The following is a 21,013-nucleotide window of genomic DNA, read 5'->3' on the forward strand; positions in this document are numbered from 1 at the left end:
ATGTCTAAGATATTTAGCAAACATTTGACACAATTATCTCATTAAATCTTCCCACCAGCTCTCTTAGGAAAAGATTGTTTCTTTCCGTTTTCTCTTGAAGTTTAGAAAGAGAGAATAACTTGTTGAAATTCACCCAGCTACCGAGTGGAAGTTGCATCTAGTTCTGTTGTGATCTAAAACCAAAGATCTTCATATTTAAGTTTTGACTCTCACCCACCAGAACAGTGTGTGGGTGCAGAAGTAAGATACATGTGTAAGTGGAGGCAATTTTGGAACATTGATTTTATATATATATATATATATATATATATATATATATATATATATATAAAATATTTATCCTAGAAGTTAAATTTGTGATATGAAATATCAGGCAGGAGAGTGAGAAATTCACACAAGCTAACCTGGAGGAAGAAGGCTTTGGGACACAGGTTTCTTCATTCACTCAACAACTTTTCTCTTTCTTTCTTTCTTTCTTTCTTTCTTTCTTTCTTTCTTTCTTTCTAAAAAACAATCTTATTTTACATACCAATCCCAGTTTCCTCTCCCTCCTATCCTCCCCTCCCCCTCCATTCTCCCATCCCATCCCCCATCTACTCCTTAGAGAGAGTGAGACCTCCCATGGGGAGTAAACATAGTCTCTGTCACTTCACTTGGGGCAGGACCAAGGCCCTCCCCCTGTATCTAGGTTGAGCAAGGAATCCCTCCACAGGGAATGGGCTCCCAAGAGCCAGTTCATGCACTAGGATAAACACTGATTCCACTGCTAGTGACCCCACAAACTGCCCATGCCACACAACTGTCACCCACATTCAGAGGACCTAATTCGGTCTTATGCTGCTTCCCCAGCTGTCAGTCCGGCGTCAATGACTCCTTTCTGATCACAGCATGTACTGGAAAGGAGCTGAGGGCTGCAACATTAGAGGAGACAAGACAGGACACAGTATGACTCAACAGAACAGTGGGGATGGGCGGATGGCCAGAAGTGGTGCATAGGTAAGGTAATTTCACAGATGATGGATGCTATAAGAAAAATTAAGATGGATTTAAGGGTAATGGAGAAGAGGGGCCTGAGTGACTGGTTTAGGGAACTTGTGGGTTAAAATTTGAGACCAGGTTTCCTCTCTGCCTCTCTGACAATGAGGACTCATGACTAGAAGACCCTAAGTTACAATCACTGAGGTTTGTGAGGATAACATTAATATTTGAAGAGGAGCAACTGTATCAGAAAGATAACTGTCTTCTTCTTCATTAATATCTGCATAGGTTAGGGGGGTGGTAGGGGAGCAGTCAGAGCACACGCGAGGTGATAATGACGACGACACAGTAAGCAACGTGACTGGGCAACAGAAAGTAAACCAGACGGGGGACGGCACAGGGTGTGTGCTGGAACTCAGGGAGAGAGTGTTTCAGACAGATAAGGAAGGGCCAGGCCTTTAAAAGCCAGCGTGGGGCCTTGAATCAAAATTTAGAATCCCAGTAATGGCATGAGAGAAGAAAATGATAATGAGAAATTTTGAGTGGCTGCCTGTGAATAGATGGCATGGAGGCAGACACTCATGAGGCCAGGGAACCTCCCAGAGTCCAGACAGTCCTGTGCTGGATAACACTGCAAACCGCAAAGAGACGCACCACTCACAGCATCCCCAGAAGACCATAGCAGGGCTGGAAAATCCCTATCAACTAATGGCATAGTGACACCCCAGGGTTGTAGTACAATGCACTGCCCATGTGCACGTGGTGGGGCTGGTCAAAGTGAACCTACTACATTGCAGGTATTCTTCTTTGCCAGCCACACAGAAGAATAACATATACAGTTACATTCATAACACTTGACAAGCTAATAAATGACCACAGTACTGGTTTGTGCCTTTCCCATACTCCTGCTTGTTGTGTTAAGCCACACACCTGTTTTCTGCCTCCCTTCATTGCATCAATAGAGCACATTGAGTGAATGACCTCTGCCCTCTAGGTCTGCATGACTCCATTTGACATTGTCTAAATTGTAATGGAATGGCCTAACAAGTTTTTCAGAACAAATTCCCATCTGCACAGGCTATGGGAATCTTCCATCTAAGAAAACAGGAACTGAAGCTAGGGATGCAGTTCAACTGGTGAGTACTTATCTCGTGTGTGCAGATCCTCTAGCTCCATCCCCAATTCTGCAAAAGCCTGGTCATGTTGGTACATGCCTGTAATCCCAGCATTTAGAAAGTAAAAGCAGGAGATATTGTCTTTAAAATAACAAAACAAAACAAAAACGTCAGGAACAAAGAACTGAAGTTACATCCGAGAAACACTGCAATGAAAGAACCCACGGTTGAGCCCCAAGGACTAAGATCTGGTATATGGACCACACAAGCTCTCAGACGGAGATGGCAGCCTTGTTTTTGCCCAACGCTTGTGGAGGACTGGGCTGTTCTGGTCCGTTGTACTTGAACAGATTGTGAACATGATCCCTCCAACTTTTTGGTTTTGGACTCAGTGGAGAGTTTCTCTGAAGGACTTAGTTGAGTAAGTGGGAGGGCTGTGCGTAGGACTGAAGCTTCCGGGGTGGGGGCAGAGAGCTCCTGCACAGATGGGGATTGCAGAGCACAGATCATAATCAACTTCAGCATTTAGAAAATTTTCTTTCTCACTAAAATTGTTCTACCCTTTGAGAAATAACTAAGAACTCATCCCATATGCCTCAAATATCACTAATTCTTCAGTAGTTTCCAAAGATATTTAAACTACCATTGCTCTTGAATCCTAAATTAACATCTTATTTACCGTCACATATATATAATATGCACATATACATGCAATATACACATATATGTACATATTTAATAGATTCTGCTTTCAGAGCATAGAAATTTGCTACTGTCCATTTGAGATTCAGATAAAAACAGGGAAAGATAAAGAAAGGTGAAATTTATATTAGAATGTAAGAATGTTACTCTACCTGCCTCAGAGTTGGGCTCAGTTTCCCCAATCATTGGTACCAAACTCTTAGATTCTAACTGCACTGCTAGGTCGTGTATCATACAAGTCAAGTAGAGGGACTTGTGAAGAATGTCCAATATTGACCCAGATCCCGCAAATGTACCAAAGGGATGCAGAAGGCAAGAGCTGGGGTTCCTTGGGAAAGGACCTCAGTGTTTACTCATTCTCTCCCTCCCCCACTTTCCCCACACTGTGGTGCTAGGCTCACTTCCTGGCTTCCCCACATCCGTGCCCACTCATCCATCTTTCAACTTCTCACGCCACTTTCCATTGTCTTCAGCTCTCTCTGGTTCCCAGGTTCCAGGTAGAAAGTGCTCAAAATGAATAGCTCCTCATCCCTGAACCAGGGAAGCCACCCAATCAACAATGGCTAGGAGCTGATACCTGAGATGTCTCAAGTCACTTGCCCTTTGGGGTCAATAAATTCAAGTCACGTGTTTTTAACTTTATGTGTTTCATGGCAGGATAGCAATCTAGACTCCCTAAAACCGTCTTTATAACTTTTATTTTTGTCAATTTGTAATAGGGTCTTGCTATCACCCAGATTAACCTTCATCTTGCAGTGGTGGTCCTGCTTCAGCTTCCCGAATGCTAGGATTACAAGTGTGCACTCCGATACCTGGTCATCCTCATAATAATGTATTTTAGGTTTATAGGCATTCCCTTCCCCTTCTTATTTCATGGTTTCTCTTCCCTATCAATGTACCTGGGATCTCCTATCAGATTAAATGCTTGTGTTTAATCCTTGTCTGTAGAAACCAAATGGAGGCCTAAGGGGAAATCTTTCTCTAGCTCCTGGAATGCAAGGCATGCAGAAAATACTACCTATAAAAACACCTAACAGTAACCTCACTGGAGAGATTTTCATCGCAGCAAAGCTCAGGGCACCATCCAACCTGGTTATGGTGTATTGTCATCTATGTAGAGTTGAGTTGGATTGACCATTGCTTTGTTTACATCTTTTGTATTAATGTACATGGCTGGTGGTATCCTGTAAAGTCCCTTTCTTCCACTGTAGTTCCCAGTTTGGTGTTGGGCTAAGCTAGTTTTATTGGTTAAGAAGCTGGTATCTCTCTTTCTAACCTCTGGAAGCCTTTGGTAAACACTGCTTCTACCTGGAGTTTCCTAAGAGAGACATCTCAATAGAAGTCATTGTATATGCAAAGCATACAATGAAATCTGGGCAGAGTAGTACACACTTGTAATCCCAGGAAGCTGAGGCAGGAGGATCACATGTTTAAAATCAGACTAGGTAATAGAGAAAGATATTGCCCCCTGAAATATATGTAAATAAAAATTTAATACATATGATAGTTTGATATATACAGCGAAACGAGTGCTAGAGTCAAGCTAATTACTGCACACAAAGCCACACCAAGCATATTTCCAATATGTAATACAATGCTCACGGCAGCCCTCACACTGCTCATTAGATCTGTTGACTCACGTCACTGACATCGCTGTGACTTGGCACCTCTGACCTCCAGCTCCACATCTCATAAGAAAATGGTTTTGATCACTGATTCCATTTCTTTAAAGTTTCTAGGATCATCTCGATTTTTTAAAGCTTTTTTTTTCAGTCAGATTTTTCAAAATACTATCTTATTAATTGCCATCTTTTTCCCCCACTTTTAAAAATTGAAGTCTCATTTACATAGCAAAAACCTCACCCTTTTGAAGCGTACAATTTAGCAGTTTTCAGTATATTCATAAGGTTGTTCATCCATGATCACTATATAATTTTAGAACATTTTCATCAGTCTCTAAAGGAAAGCAAGCACCCATTAACAGTCATTCCCTATTCTCCTGCCTCCAAACGGTGGCTGTCCTTCATCTGGTCACCACCTCGATGAAGTTTCTTACTGCAGGCATTTCCTATAGATTGATGGGTGTCACATGTGGCCTTTCGTGCCTGACTTAGCACAATGTTTTCAAAGTTCACCGATGTAGCACGTGCCAGCGTTTCTTTCCTCGTTGTGTCTGAATAGCTCATTTATTATTTATCTGCTCATTGGTGGATCGGCTCTAGTTTTGGGCTGTTTTGTGTGAACATGTTAGAAATAAGGCATGAGTAGCAGAACTGGAAGACAGGGGCCCCAAAGGACAACCAAAAGGCTTTGTTCCTGTTTGTGTAGCCTGGCAAGCTATTGTAAAATCTTTGCCCCATCTTTTCTCATGATCAAACCTCAATTAAAAAATAAAAGGAAAACAAAGGACCTTAACGCTGGAGTGGCAGATTACCTTAATCAACTGAGAACTGAGATCGGCCTTGGAAGCCAAAGCATCGATACAAGGTCACCAGGAGAATTCCAGCTGGATTTTGGAAGCTCTGCCTCCTGAAGGCGCTTGTATGGTTAAAAGTCCTGAAACTGTAGATGGGTTATTCCTGCTATACCAAAAGCTAAGGGACCAGGGCATCTTCTCATACATACTTACAAAGTATGGGCTTTTCTAGGGGATCTTAGGAAGACACGCCATGACTTGGAAAGAAAAAATAAAGTTATCTTAAGGTTGCTATTGCTGTGATGAAACAACATGGCCAAAGCAAGTCAGGGAGGAAAGGGTTTATTTGGCTTATATTTCCACAGTGCTGTTCATCACTGAAGGAAGTGGGGACAGGAACTCATCCAGAGCAGGACAATGCAGGCAGGACCTAAAGCAGAGGCCATTGAGGGGAGCTGTTTACTGGCTTGCTCCTCACGGCTTGCTTAACCCACTTTCTTATAGAACCCAGGGCCACCAACCCAGGGTTAGCAATCACCCATAATGGGCTGGGTCCTCCACCATCAATCTTAATTAAGATGATGCCTTATAACTGAATCTTATGGAGAAATTTTCTCACTTGAGGTTCCCTCCTCTCTGATGACACTGCTTGTGTCAAGTTGACATTAAACTAGCGAGCATAAAGGCTACTTTACCAGTTCATGAATATGCCATTGACCTCACAAAAACTTCTTTAAATTCTACAGCACAGAATCTACGAGTACTTTCTACCTGCATCTTCCCTCAGGGATCCATTGATACATAGTCAAGGCCTCTTGAAGAATTCACAATTCACTGAAATCCCTTTTATTAAAAAGGTTTTGTTTCTTTTGGGCACTTTCTGTTGTTTTTAGTCTCTGAGTTTATTAATCTTTTTTCCTACGATGCCCAATCTGTGTTATTCCATCTACTATGCTTTAATCTGGCACACACTAATTCTCATATCCAGTTCAACTTGTTTTTTAAATTATCTTTGTAAAATCTCAACTGGCCCTAAAATATATATGGTATAGGAGCTGGAAAGATGGATCAATCAGTTAAGAGTACTTGCTGCTCTTGCAAAAAACTGGGGTTTGATTCCTAGCACCCACACTGAGAGGCTCACAACTACCTGTAACTCCAGTTACAGGAAATTTGATGCCCACCTGTGGCCTCACAGGTGCCCGCAAGCATGTGCACATGCGTTCACACACACACACACAGACACACACACACACAAACACACACACACCCCTTTCTTAAGAATTAAATAGGTGAGATAAATTCATATTTATATTAGCTGCTTTAATCTCATTGCTAATTTTATTATTCAGTCAATCATCAGTTTCAAGTTATAGATCCTTTTGGTTCTTATTCTGTATCCTCTTTTCTTTTTATGCCTGATAATTTTAAATTAGACAGCTGATACTGTGAATTTTTACCTTGTTACCTGTTAAGTAGTTTTTTCTGCTGTAAATATTTTGAGTTTTTCTTTGTTATGAAGGAACATTTGACCTTCCTGTTCTTGCTTTACATTTATTCGGTGGGATTAGAGCAATATTTAGTCAACCACTAATGATGCCCTGTTAATGAAGCAGACCTTCCTGAGTTCTCTGTCCAGTTATTTCTGGCTCAGGTTTCTGTTCTGACTTGAGGGAAAACAGGTGCTACATAGTCTCAGTCCTGTGTGAGAGCCAAATCCAGTCCTTTTGTTTTTCTCCGGTCTCAGATTGTTTCTGCAGATGCGTGGGCTGGTCAGTGTTCTGCTGATGATCCAAGTATGTTCTAAAAAGCTCCAGAGTCCTGTTTCAATGCTTCCCTCTCAGTACTGTTCCTGCCCTGCAAACTGGAACCACCTTTGTCTCCCCAGACTCTGAACTGTTTCTTCCACTTAGGGCATCATTGACCTCAGCTCCCTCACAAGCAATCTGGAAACTCTTGAGTTGCAAGTCAGGGCAACTGCATGTCCCACCTCCTTCATTTCCCATCCGGCATAGAGGACCATTCCTTGTCCATGGACAAGAAAACAGTTGTTTCAAACACTTTATTTTTTGGTTGTTGATTTCTGACGTCTACAATTGGTCCATGCTATTATTATTATATCTTGTTTGGAAGCAGAGTTCTATTCTTTTGTTTTTTTAAAAAAAATGTGTATATGTGTGTGTTCCTGTGTAGGCGTATAGGTGTGTGTGGGCACACATGCATGTGTATTCATATGTACATGTGTATTCATGTGTACATGTGTATTCATATGTGCATGTGTATTCATATGTACATACAGGTGTATTCATATGTACATACAGGTGTATTCATATGTACATACAGGTGTATTCATATGTACACATACATTCACATGTACATGTGTATTCATATGTTCATGTGTTTGAGTACATGTGTATTCATATACACAAATGTATTCATATGTACATGTGTATTCATGTGTACATGTGTATTCATATGTACATGTGTTTGAGTACATGTGTATTCATATGTACATGTGCATTCATATGTACATGTGTATTCATATGTACATGTGTATTCATATGTACACGTGCATTCATATGTGCATGTGTATTCATATCTACATGTGCATTCATATGTACATGTGTTTGAGTACATGTGCATTCATATGTACATGTGCATTCATATGTACATGTGTTTGAGTACATGTGTATTCATATGTACTTGTGTATTCATATGCACGTGTGTATTCATATGTACGTGTGTATTCATACGTATGTGTGTATTCATATGTACGTGTGTATTCATACGTATGTGTGTATTCATATGTACATGTGTATTCATATGTACATGTGTATTCATGTGTACATGTGTATTCATATGTACGTGTGTATTCATATGTCCATGTGTTTGAGTACGTGTGGAGGTCAGGATACAACCTCAGGCATCATCCTCAGGAACCTCATCTATCTCCCCGTGAGACAGGGTCTGTCATTGGCCTGCAGCTCACTATTTAGTCTAGACTGACTATTTGGCCATTGAGCGCAGAGACCCTCCTGTCTCTGGCCTTCCAGTGCTAGTGTCGCAAGGACGAGCCCTACGCCAAAGAGTTCTAGGGATTGAACCAGCTCCTCATCATTGCAAAGCAACTTACTTCACTGACTGAGCTATCTATCATCTCAACCAGGTTTTAATCTTTCTATAGTCTCTCTCTCTCTCTCTCTCTCTCTCTCTCTCTCTCTCTCTCTCTCTCCTTTAAATGTGGTTTGTTGTTGTTTTGGTTGCTTTGTTTCATTCGTCTTTTTTGAGATGGGGTTTCTCAGTGTAGCCCTGGTTGTCCTGGAACTCACTCTGTAGACCAGACCAGCCTCAAACTTACAGAAATCTGACTGCCTCTGCCTCCCGAGTGCTGGGATTAAAGGTGTGCATCACTACTGAAACAAGGTCCAAGAATGGAGCCATTCAAGGGAACTTCTGAGTGCGTGTGAGAGAGCTCCAAGAAGACAAGAGTCTGGTGACGTCAGTTTCTTTGAAAACAGTGGATTGTTCTTGGACTACGCCTTTGTGTCCCTCCCGGGTATGGTCATTAAGAGTAAGTTTACTTCAGATTATTCATTACAACAGGCTATTGCTATTTGTCTATGTACCTTTACAGAAGAACGTGTTTTTGCCATGTGTAGCTGGTCCTTGTGACTGGACACTTTACTCATGCGATTCTTCCTTTTTTAAAAAAATATTTATTTTATTTATTTATTATGTATACAATATTTTTCTGCATGTATGCCTGCAGGCCAGAAGAGGGCATCAGACCTCATTACAGATGGTTGTGAGCCACCATGTGGTTGCTGGGATTTGAACTCAGGACCTTTGGAAGAGCAGGCAATGCTCTTAACCACTGAGCCATCTCTCCAGCCCCCTCATGTGATTCTTCTTAATTGTCAGAGTATAAATTATCTGGTGAGTGGGAAAATCCAGTGCACCATGGAGCAGGGGCCATTCTAACCCCCCAGTCTCTGACTAGACTCCAGAGAAACCCCCTCCACTCTGCACCATGCAGCCGAACCACCAAAAGCTCGTCATGCATCATAGGCACACGGTGGCTGGGCACTATAATGATCCTCTTGTGATGAGGAAGCGTATCCCAGCAGGACACCAGGACCACCCGAGTGGCCGAAGGAGATCCACACAGAGGCTTGGGGCTATCCACTTCAGGCTCCAGGAAGAAAACCCAGGCCCAGCTGGTACCTTGCAGTGCCAGCCAGGTAGACACATTTTGTTTGAGCAGAGGTATAATATGGCAGTTCATGGAAGAGAGAGAGAGAATGGTTCAGGTCCTGTGAACAGAGGCATATCTGAAGAGACGAGAGAGGAAGGGAAGCAGGCTGAGATGGTGAGGGAGCTGAACCCTTGACCAGCAGCAACACGGGAAAGCTTGCCCTACCCTTTGTCTGGGCTGCACAGCAAAAATCATCCTGTTGATGAGGGCACAGGTGAGCCAATCCTGAGAATGTGCCCCTGGGAGACCTAGCCCACCTCTCATCTCCCACATGGTGGCATGAGCAGGGGAGAGATGCCCCCTCTGCCCCTGTCCATCAACATCTAAGGCAGGTGGGAGAGTTGACCCTGTGGTAACAAGAGTGAGAGATCTGTTCCTTCTCCCCACAATGTGTAACACTTGGGAGAGCAGGTCCTGCACTTCCGCAAGGCAGCACAATAGAGCCAACCGGGCAAGCTCAGGTGGGGTGAGCTGAGCCAACCGGGCTAGTTCGGGTATGGGTGAGCTGAGCCAACCGGGCTAGCTCAGGTGGGGTGAGCTGAGCCAACTGGGCTAGCTCAGGTGGGGTGAGCTGAGCCAACCGGGCTAGCTCAGGTGGGGTGAGCTGAGCCAACTGGGCTAGCTCAGGTGGGGTGAGCTGAGCCAACCGGGCTAGCTCAGGTGGGGTGAGCTGAGCCAACCAGGCTAGTTTGGGTATGGGTGAGCTGAGCCAACCGGGCTAGTTCGGGTATGGGTGAGCTGAGCCAACCGGGCTAGTTCGGGTATGGGTGAGCTGAGCCAACCAGGCTAGTTCGGGTATGGGTGAGCAATCCCCGACGTTGCAAGCATAGGACTGCTCTCCCCATTACCCATCTGCCTTATAGTAGGATGGGAGGGAGAGAGTTGCCCTTCCCCCCCTGCCCACCAACATCTGTGGGAGGTGGGAGAGCTGGCCCTGTGGGTCATAAGGGTGAGAGAGTCAACCCTGTTAGTGCAGGTGTAGCTGAGCCAGTCCCAAAGCAGTAAGAATGGGAGAGCTGTCACCATCTGGTGGGCCATCCGTACAGTTGCCCAGGCCCAAACTCAAGGATATGACTTGGCCCACCCCATCATCCACCTCAGCTATGATCTGCTGGAGCACGGAAAGAGACCTGACTTGTAGACACAAAATTTGTGGACTCTCTACAACGCAAGGCACCAACAAGATATCCAAGAGGAGCCCTAGAGAGGGCCCAGCATGGATAGGGTAGTAGAAACCAGAGGTCCCAAACCAGACCAATTGTTCTTTGCAGAGATCACTTGCAAATCAAGTGAGACAAAGAGGTCTCACTGTGTGACTCACTGTGTCAAATTGCAGCTTCGGTGATGAGAATATAAAGTTTTTATCTTTTTTAAATTTTATTTTTCTCCTTTTCTTCCCATTAAATTTTATTTTATTGGGGGGAGTAAGGCAGAGGGCAGATATGAAGGGATGGAGAAATAAATGGGATCAAGATACATGATGTAAAAGATACATGGAATAAATTAATTAGTTAAAAATAAATTATCTTAAATTATCTGTTGCTCTGAATAAAACTGGCTATTGAATGAGACTTTAGTCTGCCTCATTTTGAGGCTCCATTCTTCCAGGTCCCTCCATTGGTAAATATATATTTGGGTCATTTAGATCTAACTTTAAATTCCCTTTGTGTTAGTTGGAAGCATTTGTCCATTTTTATTAAACAATTACTCTTATACATAGATTTATATATACTGTATCAACTCCATTTTATTTATTTATTTTGCAGAATTGGGTTTGAACCCAGGGCCTCCTGCATTCTATGCAAGCATCTTACTTCTGGACTAAATTCCTAGTGCCTCTCCCTGTTCCATATTGATATTTTTTCTTTTTTCTTTTTGGTTTTTCTAGACAGGGTTTCTCTGTAACTTTGGAGCTTGTCAATAGACGTAGCTCTTTTAGACCAGGCTGGCCTCGAACTCACAGAGATCTACCCGCCTCTGCCTCCCTAGTGCTGGGATTAAAGGCGTGCGCCACCACCACCCAGTGTCCCATGCTTACTTTTTCTCTTTCCACTTGTGCTTCCTTTTCAGTTGAACACTTTTTTATTTTTTTCTCATGTCTCATGAACTATATCAGAAGTTACTGGGATATCATACCTGGTAATAAAATACACTAAGCAAGAGTCAGAATAGGAAGAGCTCAGAATTCAGGTGCCATATGCAATCACAACGGGCTGCCGAGAAGAGAAATTCAGAAATGAGAGGTATCCAACACGGCTACTAAGGAAATTTGAATTAATAATGGGGGTATTCTTATACTAAAAAGAATAACTTCTTATGATCACCCAAGATTCTGGTGGAGAGGTAAAATTGTAATTACTACTGTTGTTTTAATTATTCTTACATTTCTTATGGGGCCAGTAAGCAGTAAGATTCCAGAGACGATGGGAGGTAGTATATAATAATTGAAGCTATCTGAACCTTGTTGTTTACCTAAATAAAAAAAATTAAGTCCTTGGTATAATAGTAATATTAACAACAATAGAGTAGCTACCCATTTTTGAATACATAATAATGTCCAGTGTGGTTTTATCAGGTTTTCACGTTTAATCCGCAAACAGTATTTTTTTTTTGACATGGTGTATGCCACTGTACACTACTTTGTATTCCCACAGTCTCAGCTTGTTACTAATCTCGCTGGTATTGAAGTGTTCAGACTTGCAGACTCCAGTCAGATTCATACAGATGCTCTCCAGCAAGACCTGACCTTAGCTCCTGCCTCTTATTCGATGACCTTGAGCTTCTTTGTTGGAGCCATCATAAGAGAATAGTTCTATAAAGTTCCCACATATGTCATTTGGATAGGAATACTCCAGGCTTGGAAAAATCATCACGCACAGGTTCTCTGACCTGCAGAGAGATTCAGTGATAGGGAGGATGAGGTACAAGCTCGTTGCTGTCCTTGCCTCCTAGTTCTGATCAAGATCACAAAGTAATTGTACATTAGAAGGAACTGCAGAGATGAATGTTACCATTAAAGGCTTAAATGATGCTGGGGTTGTGGTCCCCATAATGAGTTCCTTCCGTTCATCAGTCTGGCTGCTGTAAACAATAGCAACAGCAACAAGAGAGCATGCTGCACGACAGTCAGAAATTTGCCCAGGTGGCAGCCCTGAGAGCAGCTGTCTTGCCAGCTGTCCTATCTTGATGGAAGTTGATCATCACAGATGCTAGTTCTTTGTATGGGGCTATTGATCTGGCAAATGTCTTCTTCCCCTTCCATATAGGTGTGGGGATGGTGAGAATCAGTCTGATTTGACATGAGACAGACAGGAGATGCCTTCATTGCCTTGCCCTAGGGGTATATTAACTTTCCTGCTTCCCAACTCAATAAAATGTGCAGGGCCTTGGTCATGTGGCTATCTCTGCAGAACGTTAACATTGTCATTCTGATGGGAATGGGTGAAGATGGGTTTGCCAATGTCCTGGCTGTTTTGTTTTGTTAGTGGTTTTGTTTGTTCGTTTGTTTGTTTCATCAACTTGACACAAGCTTATGACATATAGGAAGAGAAATATCTAGGAAGACAAAATGCTTCCATCAGATTGGCATGTAGGCAAGTCTTCCAGACTTTTTCTTGATTAACAACCAAGGTGAGAGGGTCTGAACTACTGGAGTAGTGCTGTATGGGGCAGGCAGTAGGGAGTTATATAAGAAAGCTGGTTGAGAAATCCATAGGTTCAAGCTAATAAGTAGCACTCCTCCATGGCTTCTGTGTCATTCAGTTCCTGCCTCCAGGTTCCCATCCTGAGTTCCTGTCCTGATTTCCTTCCATAGTGGACCTCAGGTTGCTTTTGATCATGGTCTTTATCAGAGCAGAAAAAAAACTGAAATGGGCAGTCAGTACTCCAGATGTTCTTGCAAGTGAGCTAGTCTGTGGAGAGAAATCCTGCAGCGGCTCAGATAGCAAGCACTAACAACAATTCTAATTAATAAAACTTAAACCTTATAGTAGAAAAGTTTAAACAGACACACAAAGCAGGCAGAGTAATGTAATAAATTACATAATAAATAAAATGTCTGTTACTTACTTTCTACAATGGTCACCTCACAGTCAATAGTTTCCAAGTAGCATTTCTCTTTCTCCCTTTCCTATTTTATTTTGAACTGAGTCCCAGGCATCACATCTTTTGATTGACAAATATTGTATGTGTATTTTTGTTTTAGTCACTTGTCTATTGCCGTGATAAAACACTGTGATCAATGCAGCCTACTTGAGAGCCTACATCTTCATCCTCAAGTTGGAGGAAGAGAGAGAAAAACACACAGCCATACTGAGAATTGCATGAGTCCTTTGTAAGTGCAAAGCCCACCCCCAGGGACACAACTTCTCCAACAAGATCACACCTCCTAATCCTTCTCAACAAGTTCCACCAACTGGGGACCAAGCATTCAGATATATGAGCCTGTTGGGGGCCATTCTCATCCAGCCAATCACAGTCTTTAAAAGATAAAACTTTTGGAGACACATCTGATAATTATCTCATCTAAAAATACTAAATAATGGCCGGGCAGTGGTGGCACATGCCTTTAATCCCAGGACTCTGGATCTCTGTGAGTTTGAGGTCAGCTTTGCTAACAGAGTGAGTTCCAGGACATCCAGGGCTGCACAGAGAAACTCTGTCTCAAAAAGCCAAAACCAAACTAAACCAAAACAAAACAAAACAGACAAAAACCTAAATCATTCTTTAATATACCACATAGTCAGTCTTTCAGATTTCCAGTTATTTTATATATTAACTTTTTCAAGGAGGCCATTTCAATGCATGACTAAAATGCATGCATTGCAATCTATTAAAGTCTGTAGCAGCAAGATGGCTCAGCGGGGAAAGATACTTGTTACCAAGCCTGATGAACCCGAGTTTGATTCACATAGAAGGAGAGAGAGTCACTTCCCATAAGTTGTTCTCAAATTTCCACAAGTGTGCTATGGTTCATACAAACACACACACACACACACACACACACACACACACGTGCACGTACAAGTTCTTCTTCCATCTCTTTGAAGTTTTCTTTTACTCTTGGAATTTATTTGTGACAGAAATTTGCCCTTAACACAATGTATACTTACTTCAGAAACAAGTATGTCTTTCTGTCACACAGCACCTTTGACAGTCATCGTTACTGGTCTGATGGATGCCTGATCCCTTAGTATGGTACATAGTACAACATTATCTTCAAGGACTGGTCCATTTTAATGACAAAGAGATGTGTTAATGGATATGACCACGAGCTACTCTGGCTTGACCATGTATGCGATTGTTCAGATTAATAACATGCCACCTGAGAGTGTCATCGCTAGTTAGTGTCCATCTCAGGGACAGTGATCTGGTTGGTGACAATTTGCCCCAAATTGAGTCCAACAAGGCACGCTGGGTACTGCCCAGCCACTAGCACTCATGGTGGCCGGGCAGCCAAACAGCAGCCAACAGTTAGTCATTGAGAACTTGAAGTTATCAGTGCCACTTGGTCACTTTCGGGGCCTTCTGTTGAAGGACAAGGAGCTAAACCGAATTATTACTCTACCAAGAGCAACTGACCCTGGCTACCACAAAGAGCCCTGACTACAGTGAGGAGGGAGGAGCCTGTCTGCAGCCCCCAGGATCGGGTGGGAGCATTGTCTATGGAGGGACGCCTGCCAGGCAAGGTGGCTGATGCTGAGACCTTTAAGAAGGACTTGCCGTGTCACTGCCCACCGGGAAAGAAAGGAAGGTGAGTAGAAACTAAGGAATAAATGTTTCCCTTCCCCTCCCTCCCCAAACGGCAAAATTCTGGGATGCTCTTCTGACAGTTTTGAGGGGATCTGCAACTCTAAAGCATCACATGTGGGTTCCCCCTCTGCCTACTTCACACACCCTGTTCTTTACTGCTGCTCTTCCCAATGGCGCTTTGCAATAAAGCATTGGCCAACCACCTCTGTCTCGTGGGAAACCTAAGCCAGGACAAGGAGAACTGTTATTTCAGCTCTACAGATGGTGATTACTTACTTCCCATGGCTGCGCTCCTCACGGCCCCCGTCTGTCCAGTACCAGAGCCCAAGCTCGAAGTTAATGCTGCTATGTATTTTGTCCAGCGAGGAAGCCGCCAGCCATGTGTGACTACTGGAACCCGCAAACGCGACGAGTGTAATGAAGGAACTGAATTTTTCATTTTATTCAATTAACATTTACATAGCCATATGTGGCCGCTGGCCATCACATCGGACAGGGTAGTTCCAAGCCACAGATCAATTGCCTCCTGGACAAGATGTACTGATTACATATTTATAAAGTTTTCTGCAAGCAGGATAGCTAAAAATCAATAAAAAAGAACATTCCATGGTTATTACTGATACCTAATAGCAAAGAGAAAACTAAAACAAACTTTGCATCGTGGCTAGAAATATTTTTTGCAACGACAGGCTCAAATATGGAGCTAGACATTGTGCTATGCAGTGGGAAGACAGCTATAAATGAGACAGATACGGCTCTCCCTCTGCTGGAGGAAGTCAAGGCCAGACACATCTTCTTCATCACCAAGCCGTGGTCTGTGAGGGGCACCATTTGTCTCTCTGCCTCCTTGCCCTTCAATCATCTCACCGTAGAGTTATCTTATAAACCAGACTTCTTCTAAGGCACAGGAATTAAGACATGGACCCTGACGTCAATATGTAGCTGAGTTTGAATCAAATTCTGTGTCTAAGGGCCTGCCCTATCTTAGACAGTTCTTTGCCCCTCAAAGTCTTGACTTCTCTCTAAAATGGGCTCGAGGGGACCACATGAAGCCCTAGACTCCTGACATAAGAAACCCTACCAAGCTGACCTTTAAAATATCCTGCCCTCATTTTCCATATTTTTTCCCACACAACAGTCTATTGTATAATGGGAGAAGCCAACTGTAGGAGGCCATAATAAGGTAGCCTCGAGATAATGTTTAGAAGTAATTTACAGAGGTAAAGCTGCAGTCCTGTTAGTCACATGACTTTTCCAAAAGGGAGAGAAAATTACAGACCCATAATCCATAGTCCTGTCATATTTCACATGGAAATAGGCTTGTGTTACTAACCAGAGACACGCAAACACAAGATAATGGAAAGGAGGTGATATTATCGCTATGCTGTTTTTATGAATTTGGGGATTTTCAAACTGTTTATTTTATATGTATGACATTATTAACAAATGCATTTTGGTATCTACTGCGCTTATCACTATGATAACTTCTGGGGACAGGAAAATCAATACAACATATCCCCTATCCTTATATATAACAGGTAACTTGTGACAGTTACATTGCCCTGGGTTGTCTAATGGGCCCGGATGTGGGACAGAAGCTGCAATAGGGAGATGGACCAGTAAGAGCACCCTAGAAAAAAAAAAAGAGCATCCTAGAGGATGGCCAAGGAGGCAGGGTGCTCTATATGATCTAAAGCAGGGCATGGATTTCATTAGCCGTCCCTAGTCCCAGGCCCTTGTTTAAAGTCAGGTGAGATTTAGGTGCAGCCCTACTAAACCTAGATGCTTACAGCTCTCAGGGATGTCTGAAGTTGGCAAAAGGACTATGTGTGACTTTGGCTTCCCCTTTCATTTTATTTGTGTGTGTGTGTGTGTGTATACATGCGTACATGTGCCATAGTGATCATGAGGAGGTCAGGTGATGACCTGTAGGAATCTGGTCTCACCTTCTACCATGTGGGTCCTAGAGATTAAATTATGAGGCTTAGTGGCACACACTCTTTACGGCTGAGCCATCTTGTTTGCCCTGGCTCTAGATTTTGGGTAGGGGATTCTAATATCTACCTCCGGAGAGTCTCAAGTTAAACCCCCAACAGTGGTTCTGATTTGGGGGTCGTGAACCCCTTGGGGCTACATATCAAATATTTACATTACAATTTATAACAGTATCCAGATTACAGTTTTGAATTAGTAACGAAATAATTTTATGGTTGGGGGGTCAGGTCACCACAACATGAGGAACTGTATTAAAGGGTCACAGTATTAGGAAGGGTGAGAGCCACCCCTCTAGATGGTCTCTCTTTTCTGAAGGGGCAAGTGGCTCTTGAACATTCATCTGAGCTTCTCTATGGCACTGTTAAGTCTTCCTTGGACCAGGGTGATGCAACTTTCCTAAGAGTAATTCAGCATCACTGAGGGGTCTCAGGTATGCTTATGTGCTTAAAGCCTCCTTCTTGGTTTCTCTCTTGGCAACTCATTCAAGATTCTCCAGTGAGAATGATTTTGAGGGCAACACAGGGTCCTTTTAGTGGAATAGGAGTCTGAGGACTGAGAGGCCAGGATAGACCTTCAGAGATGGAGTACTAGGGTCTGAGAACCAATCACGCTGTGGTCGGTGGAAAGGAACTCCGAGCTGAGCAGTCAGCGTGTTGTGCTGTTGTATTTGTTGTTGTGTCTCATTCCTGAGATCAAATACAAAGGAAGGATTTATCTGTGCAAATTGCTTGAGGGCATACCTTCCATCATGGTAGGGAAGGAATGGCAACTCCTTGATGGTCAGAGCATGTGCCTGGCTGAAACACCTCACCTGCTTGTACCTCAAAGAGCAGGACCCAGAGACCAGATAGGAAGTGGGCCCAGGTTATAAACTGCAAGGCCTGACTCCCTGGGATCCGTTTCCTTCCCTTGAGACTCCACCTCTCAAAGATTCCACAAGCTACACAAACAGCAACCCCAGTTGGGGACCAAGAGTCTGAACGTGTGTGTCTACAAGGAAGAGTTCACATTCAGACCATAACAGCTGTTACATTGCAACTGTGTGGCCATGCCCAAGGGAGAAAGGGGCTGAACTACAGGAAGTGATGCTTACTGTGAACCAAGACCTAGCAGCAGGGCTCAAAGGGTCCACACTCGTACCTTGCCACTTATATCCAAGAGATATTCTGTAACGCACAAGGATTTTCACCTCCTTCTTCCTTCAGCTCCTTCTACAGTTCTAGGGGGATTGGCTTCCGGGAAAGTGTTGGGATTCTCGCAACCATCTCAGTGGAAGTAAAAGTAAGAATCGTTCGCAGAGGTGGGGAATGAAGGTTTTCTGTCCCTGGCCACAAACTCTTCTCCAGGCTGGTCTTGGGTTTTATCACTTAAGTTTTAAAGCCCAAACCCAAGTTTTTGGGTTTTTTTTTTCCAACAAAAATAGAAGAAATGTGAGCTGGGAACAAGTGCCCTCCACTAGACAAGGGCCAACGCTGGAAGAAAACATTAAAAAAATCACTTATCTTTGCACAGCGACAAACTAAGTTGCTACAAACACAAAGAGAAAACAAATCCAAAAAAAATGGATGAGGTTACAAGAACATGCTCTTAAATTTATGCAGTAAATGTTCTGTATGTTTTCTGATTGGGGAATGTTTGATATAAAGACAATACAAATATACTACAAAAAAAAAAACTTAGCTAATATAATACTTCCCACTATAGTACTCAGATTTATTGCTTGGGTTTTTATGAGTTTTAAACAGCCTTTTCTTGATATTAAATATTTAGCAGTTAACCGTTAATTTGTCATTTTAATTTTGAACTGTTTCATTCTGCATAATGTGACAGGGTTGTGAGGAAGAAGTACAATATGGTTATGTTGGATTTGTGGGCCAGTCTGCGGAGGAAGGCTGGCAGGCTAGAGTATTTTAATCTTGTCAAAAATCTCTTCAATTTGAAACGATGAATTAATGAGTGTTCTCCAAGGTTCGTGAAAGTATTTGGGTGTGCTAGTTCTATGGGGTCTGCATAACATTTCCCTCGGTTCTCTACCCAAGAGTAGCCCTTCGGAGACACCTTCTCACACAGCTGGAAGTTAAGACATCGTGTTAGTTACTTTTCGGACAAAGCAGCCTGAGGGAGGGAAGGAGGGAGGGAGGGAGAGAGGGAAGGAGGGAAGAAGGGAGGGAGAGAGGGAAGGAAGGAGGGAGGGAGGGCTTATTGTGGCTCAACCTGAGAAGATGCAGCCCATCCCAGGGGACTTGTTGCATCACACCCACGTTCAGAAAGCAGAGAGAGACAGATGCTGATGCTCAACTCACTTTCTCTTTTATTCATTTCAGGACTCCAGCCCATGGAAGAGTGCCACCCAGATGCAGGATGGACGTTTTGCCTCAGCTGACCTGATCTAGAAACTCCCTCTCAGACCTGCCCAGAGGCTTGTCTCCTCGGTCATCCTGGAGACTAACAAACTGACCACGTTAGACATCACAGGCACCGAAAGCAGCCTCTGGGGACGAGTAAGATAAGGACCATTTCTGGGACTGGGTGACTGGGACACGAGAAGCCGACCAGTGAGCGCAGCTCCTCTGCACTTCTCTGTGTTTTAAGTACTCACATTGGAAAGAAAGCGAGGAAAGAGATCACGAAAGAAAGGGGGAGAAACATTTTGTTCACAGTCGGTTCTAACCAATCTCAGTGCCTCTGCCCAGTCCTTCCTAAATCCTGTCTCAGGCCCAGCACTGCAACTCCAGTGTTGGGTCTCTTTTAAGGTTTCAGAAGATAGAAGATAAATAATTCAAAATTACCAAGCTTTTTATAGTTGCTGTGAGTTAAGTGAACATTAAGCCTATCTTTTTAGTACAGCATCTCATTTAAAATCTCTTTCTCTGGGTAAGAAGCATGGACTTATTCTTTACAGTCAAAGAAACTGAGGTACACAGAACTAACTAAATAACACCCCCAAAGTCATAGAAAAAGACAAATATGATATTAGATCTCATGTCTGGTACCCCTAAAGCCCTAAATCTCTTTTCTTTCTTTCTTTCTTTCTTTCTTTCTTTCTTTCTTTCTTTCTTTTTTCTTTTCTTGGTTTTTTCGAGCCAAGGTTTCTCTGTAGCTTTGGTGCTTGTCCTGGAACTAGCTCTTGTAGACCAGGCTGGCCTCTAACTCACAGAGATCCGCCTGCCTCTGCCTCCCCAATGCTGGGATTAAAGGCGTGCGCCACCATCGCCCGGCTAAATCTCTTTTCTTAAAGTTGACTTTAATGATTATCTGGAGGCCATGGTCAAAAGTTTGGGTTGATCATCATCAGTCAACTTGATTTTATACTTGAGTTTGAAATCATTGTTCTATCCAATGTCTTCCTTTGGTGCACACTCAGGAATCTGTGATGGGAACATGGTAAAGGGGGCATGGTATCTTTGGTGCCAAAGGTGATATTTCCTTTGATAAAGACTTAATCCAGACAATGTTTTCATACTTGGGGCATGTCCTGAAGGCATTCTAAATTCTCAGCCTCAAGCTTGGATGAATGGGAAAAAACTACAAATAAGCAGGGCTGGGGTTGAATTACTAATTGACTGGTTGGTTCTTAAAAGAGGTAGCCAGTATTGCCCAGTGTGGTAGCATACACCCTTAATCCCAGTACTTCAGAGGCACAGGCACAGGCACAGGCAGAGGCATATACAGACCTCTATAAGCTTAATCCAGCCTGGTCTACAAAGAGAGTTCCAGGATAGCCAGGGATTTACCTTGAGATCCTGTTTTAAATTGGAAGACATTAATCTTAGCCCCAATGATTAAAAACAAGAACAAAGA

Source organism: Microtus pennsylvanicus, chromosome 19 (genome assembly GCF_037038515.1).
Source record: "Microtus pennsylvanicus isolate mMicPen1 chromosome 19, mMicPen1.hap1, whole genome shotgun sequence".
NCBI classification, from domain to species: domain Eukaryota; kingdom Metazoa; phylum Chordata; class Mammalia; order Rodentia; family Cricetidae; genus Microtus; species Microtus pennsylvanicus.